Source organism: Schistocerca piceifrons, chromosome X (assembly GCF_021461385.2).
Source record: "Schistocerca piceifrons isolate TAMUIC-IGC-003096 chromosome X, iqSchPice1.1, whole genome shotgun sequence".
Classification (NCBI taxonomy): domain Eukaryota; kingdom Metazoa; phylum Arthropoda; class Insecta; order Orthoptera; family Acrididae; genus Schistocerca; species Schistocerca piceifrons.
Window position 1 is genome coordinate 576,174,713 of NC_060149.1, and position 6,417 is coordinate 576,181,129.

The following is a 6,417-nucleotide window of genomic DNA, read 5'->3' on the forward strand; positions in this document are numbered from 1 at the left end:
AAGATCGTAGCGAAATGTACTTCATGTACATTGGTGCTTTAGCATGCCCAACTGCACTTTAAGGAAAATTATGATGGTCTGTGGATAAGAGGATACAGTAACAAGGGGAACGCGCCAACTCATCACCATAGGTTTCGTTAAGATTTGTGGTATATGCAGGGTTTATACGTGACCCAAGGCGGCGAAGGGTGATTATGCTTTTTCAGCCCTCCTGTTTTCCACTATCCTGTAGCGTGATCACACTGACAGACGCGGTAATGAATTGGAAAAGGGTCCCTCTAAGACTCTTTAGTTCGGTATTATCCTCGGTGACAACTGCCCACATTTCTTGAGAATTTTAAAATTGAACCTATACAGAGAAAACAGCGAAGTAGCCCTAGGCACCTGCAAGCAGACAACCACTAACACTCCTCTGATGCTAGATTCCTGTCTGCAGGCATCTAGTACTACTAGGTTCTCCCTGTAAAGGGTCATATTTAAAATTCTCAGTAAATGTGGGCGGCTGCCACGGAGGGTACTGCCGAAGCTGGGGACTGAGGAGGGGGGGTCTTAGAGGGGCTCTTTGCTGTTGTATTCATGCATGTAGCAATGTCGCGGCCCTCGGTGATCACACCACAAGAGGGCGTGAAACAGGAGGGCTGAAAAGTATACGCACCCTTTGCTGCTTCGTATCACACTCAAATTTCATCAATTGATTCTGAACGGTGACTGAATTGGAGGGGGGGAGAGAGGGGGGGAGAGAGAGAGGGGGGGAGAGAGAGAGAGGGGGGGGAGAGAGAGAGAGGGGGGGAGAGAGAGAGAGGGGGGGAGAGAGAGAGAGGGGGGGAGAGAGAGAGAGGGGGGGAGAGAGAGAGAGGGGGGGAGAGAGAGAGAGGGGGGGAGAGAGAGAGAGGGGGGGAGAGAGAGAGGGGGGGGGAGAGAGAGGGGGGGGGAGAGAGGGGGGAGAGAGAGAGGGGGGGAGAGAGAGAGGGGGGGGAGAGAGAGAGGGGGGGGAGAGAGAGAGGGGGGGGAGAGAGAGAGGGGGGGGGAGAGAGAGAGGGGGGGGAGAGAGAGAGGGGGGGGAGAGAGAGAGGGGGGGGAGAGAGAGAGGGGGGGGAGAGAGAGAGGGGGGGGAGAGAGAGAGGGGGGGGGAGAGAGGGGGGGGAGAGAGAGGGGGGGGGGAGAGAGAGGGGGGGGAGAGAGAGGGGGGGGGGGGAGAGAGAGAGGGGGGGAGAGAGAGAGGGGGGGAGAGAGAGAGGGGGGGAGAGAGAGAGGGGAGGGGAGAGAGGGGAGGGGAGAGAGGGGAGGGGAGAGAGGGGAGGGGAGAGAGGGGAGGGGAGAGAGGGGAGGGGAGAGAGGGGAGGGGAGAGAGGGGAGGGGAGAGAGGGGAGGGGAGAGAGGGGAGGGGAGAGAGGGGAGGGGAGAGAGGGGAGGGGAGAGAGGGGAGGGGAGAGAGGGGAGGGGAGAGAGGGGAGGGGAGAGAGGGGAGGGGAGAGAGGGGAGGGGAGAGAGGGGAGGGGAGAGAGGGGAGGGGAGGGGAGAGAGGGGAGGGGAGAGAGGGGAGGGGAGAGAGGGGGAGGGGAGGGGAGAGGGGAGAGAGGGGAGGGGAGGGGAGAGGGGAGAGAGGGGAGGGGAGGGGAGAGGGGAGGGGAGAGAGGGGAGGGGGAGAGAGGGGAGGGGAGGGGAGAGGGGAGGGGAGAGAGGGGAGGGGAGGGGAGAGAGGGGAGGGGAGGGGAGAGGGGAGGGGAGAGGGGAGGGGAGAGGGGAGGGGAGAGGGGAGGGGAGAGAGGGGAGAGAGGGGAGAGAGGGGAGAGAGGGGAGAGAGGGGAGAGAGGGGAGAGAGGGGAGAGAGGGAGAGAGGGGAGAGAGGGGAGAGAGGGGAGAGAGGGGAGAGAGGGGAGAGAGGGGAGAGAGGGGAGAGAGGGGAGAGAGGGGAGAGAGGGGAGAGAGGGGAGAGAGGGGAGAGAGGGGAGAGAGGGGAGAGAGGGGAGAGAGGGGAGAGAGGGGAGAGAGGGGAGAGAGAATCACATTAAATGGTGATGGTACCCCTCTCTAATGACAACGTGGGGTTCCAACGTCCTGAGGTGTCAGCGGCATCGAAGGTGGTCAAGGACGTCGTCCTGTCGCTCATCGCACTGAGAACTGTCTTCTACGGCAAAATGGGCTGTAATCAATAAAAGGGGCTGGCCAGAGTTGTAGTAAAATTTGGTGCCAATGTGATATCTTTAACTTCCCTTACACGTCACATGGACCTCTGAGCTGCGGCTTTTTTCTTTACCGACATCTTAAGACTGTTTGAAGCCTCGTCGAGCCCGTAGGTGATGTCTCGGGGCTTTTGCACCATTGCAAAGGAAGGATATAGGCACCTTTGGTCGAAATTTCTAACTAATACGTCGTAATGGGAGTCAGTTACGGGGTTGCGAAAAAGTGGTCCTTTAACTGTGTTGCGAGGTGTAGATGCGTTTCAAATGTGGTGTTGCAGAACAATTTGTAAAATTATGTAGATACGTGGGTGGGTAGGTAGGTAGGATAACCGGCGACAACATACTGAATCGAGTCGAGGTGAAAGATATCTATATCACAAGTTGACTAAGATTGATAGGACATATACAGAGACATCAACGACTAGTTACTTTCGTAATGGAGTGAAGTGCGCGGGATAAAAATTCTAGACACACACTACTGTTCAAATACATACAGACTGCCAGAGTTAAGTGGAGAAGAAGAGAGATGAGCAGGACAGGCTACAATGGAGAACTGCATCAAAGGGACTGAATACAAATAATACAGGCAATATCACAAGAGTGGAATAGGGTTACTAACGTGAAAAATTAGGAGGCTATGCGTTACCGTCGGGCAAAAATACGTGTTTTATGAGACTAGCGCAAAGTATGTCAATTCAACATTTGCTCAACCGTACACGAAGTCTACATGGCGACTACCTTCACGAGTATTGGCTTCAGCTGGGCCCTGCATTGAGTTAGCGAATTCACCTTCCAGTACGGCGTACGCTTCCGAACCCGCCAGACAAGACGCATCGTCAATGACAGACGCTGTATAATCCGTAGGATTGACAGAGCTCCACAAAAGGAAATCGAATGAAGTGCCGTTGGGGTCAAGCAAACTTACAATGGGACCGCGCGTACTAGTCGTTACCGATTCGTCCAAATTCATGGAACGTGCAGGACTTGGCCAGAAATGAAAGAGAGAGAAGTGGGAGCTCCAGATAGCCGAGCATTTAGTGACAAAAAAATGCATTTTAGCGCGGGTCGGGCGAGGCATGAGCTATTTGTCAGCGTAGTTTCCAGGCAGTGGCTCCCACTGTGGAATGCGTACAGAACGATAATGCGAGGGTCGTGGGGTTCGAATCCCAAAGCAGAAACTTTTTTCCTTTTTCATTTTTCATTTTCAATTTCTACGTTACTTTCAATGCAAATAAACTGAAATGTTCAGTATAGCGTATTTAGTAATATTTTCACAAAAGGCATGAAACAGAAAGGCGAAGAATTATTTGGTATAGATAATAAACTTTCAGGATGGATTGATTGTAAGGCGCACACGACAACTTAGTACATAAAATCAGATACTTTTATAATTTTACTGCTTATGATATACAGGGGCTGGGGTAATATTCATCGCAGAAATAGGAATGCAGTAATTTTTTCAGCATATTGCACATATAATAAACGCCGCATTTATTACAATTACCTGTTTGTTTTTCTAGAGAAACATTCAACCAAACTTGGTTTATACTCGTAAAGGTTTTCTGTCATCGCACAATTTGGCAGCAAACCACGCGTACCGCATCATTCCGCAAAATATTCGCGATGTACAATGGAACGTTTTTTGATGCAATCTGCACTGGATGTGATTTCTCTTTCTCTCTCGATGAGATAAGAACAGTTTTAAAGCCTTTACCTGGCAATAAAACAAACATCGCAGGGTTGCACTGGCGCAGTGCATTTGGAAGGAGAGAGGAAATCACTTCAATACTGCGCAATGGCAATCCATTTTTTAAAAACCTCGTCGCATTAATTGTGGATTTGTTTGTCCTCTCCAGGAGTCAACTGAAAGAAGAAATTTGTTGTCTTGCATGTAGAGCTCCATCACATCAGTCAAAAAGTTTTTCTGTACGGATGTTGGAAGTTTCCCAGGTTCTGATGAAGTAATGACGACATTCCTATATTTTGCCGCGTAATCCTTCACCTTTCTTGAAACCTTGGTCCAAATCAGCCAGTACTCTTGCAGGGACTGGTTGAGTATTGGTAATAATTTTTCCATGAAGGGTGGGAATTCTCGACATACGTTTGATTGGACCCTTACAAATTACAAAGCGTTCTTTGAAAGTTCTCTGCTGTGTCCTCTTGGAATTGCAGGTACAATCCTATCTTGTAAATCTATTTTCAGTACCAAATTTCCCTTTGACATTCATTGTCATGCCTTTTATGAACATATTAAATAAAGTCAATAAATAGAGCATTATTTTTAATTTGTTTCATTTGCAGTGTAAGCAATGCAAAAATTGGAGTCAAAGAATGTTTCTATTTAAGAACTCGACCCCACGATCCTCCCATTACTGCCACTTCTGAATTCCATAAACAATAAAATATGGTTAGAGTACTCGTCTGTCCCTAGAGAGGAATGCACTTTAAAATCATGTTTGTAAATCTCTGTGTTACCATAATACGATCATATTTAAGTGTTTCCATGTCTCTTCCACGTGTAAAACTGTCTTCATGGTCACTGATAGCAATGACTACATTGTGATCTATGCAAAATTCCTACAGGTAGTCCCCCATTTCATTTCTTACTCGTATCTCATGTTCTACTACTAATCCTTTCCTTCCTTTGCTTACTACCGACATCCAGTCTCCCACCACAAATTTTAACCTCCGGTAACATAATGGATTATTTTCTTTTGCGCAAATCATATCCGAATCAGCCAGAACATTATAACCACCTACCTCCGCGCACACACACACACACACACACACACACACACACACACACACACACACACACACGCGCGCGCGCGCGCGCCACCTAATTCCCGTAAATTACGGGAAGGGGGGCCATGAGCTCTGACGCCAGGTTCTGTCACATCCCAGATGTGTTTCATCAGGTTCAGATCTGGCGAGTTGGGGGACCAGCACATCAACTGGAACTCGCCACTGTGTTCCTCGAACCACTCCATCGCACTCCTGGCCTTGTGACATGGAGAATTACCTTGTTGAAAAATGCCCCTGCCGTCGAGAAACATGATCGTCTTGAAGGCGTGTTCACCGTCTGCAACCAGAGTACGATACGCCTTGGCCGTCATGCTGCCCTGCACGTCCCGCCGTACAGGTGTCAAGGAGCTGTTCCCCTGGAGGACGACGAATTCGCGCCCTCCCATCGGCATGATGAAGAAAGTATCGGTATTCATCAGACAACGCAACGCCCTGCCACTGCGCCAACGTCCAGCGCCGATGGTCACGTGCCCATTTCAGTCATGTTGCCGATATGGTGGTGTTAAAATTGGTACGTGCACAGGTCGTCGGCTGCGGAGGCCCATAGTTGGGAGTGTTCGGTGCACTGTGTGTTCAGACATACTTGTACTCTGCTCAGCATTCGAGTCTGATGTTCGTTCCGCCATAGTCCTGTTTTACCAGTCTACCCAGTCTATGACGTCAGACATCTGTAATGATATGTGGCCGCACAACCCAACGACGTCTGGATGTGGTTTCGCTTTGGTTTCGCCACGTGTTGAAGACACCACGACACTCCTCGAATACCCGACAAGTGGTACAGTTTCCGAAATGCTCGTGCCGAGCTTCCGGGCCATCATAATCTGCCCTCGGTCAGATTCGGATTGATCGCGCGCCTTCCCCATTCTACACACGGACAGCACGCTCACTGATGCTACATACACCGTGCTTGTGTCTGATTAGCAGTCGTTCCTTGCCAGGTGACGCTGCTATCGCCTGGACGTGTTCAAATCGATAGTAGATCGGTGATAATATGTTTTGGCTGATCAGTGTACACTTTTACGTTTGTTGTGGGTATTGGCTTTGTGTATCATTGCTACTCCAATGCGTTCACTGAGCTGCCCATAGTAGTTTACACGCATCCCTAGTTTACTGTTCAATATTAGACTTACTCTTGCATTACCCTTATTTGATATTGTGTTAATAACCATGTTTTCACCTGATCAGAAATCCTATTCATCCTGCTGCTACACTTCACTAAATCCCACCGTTTCAATCTATCCATTTACTTTTTTCAAGTTCTATAACTCATCTAGGGAGCTAGAATTTCGTGCTAGGATCGTTATAACACTAGATTTGTTTTTTTCTGGTGACACCTTCGACATTAGTCCCCGGTAGATCAGTATATGAGACTACTTTATTTTCGGAATTGTGATAAGGCAGTAATTCCGTGTGGCTCAACGGCTTGATT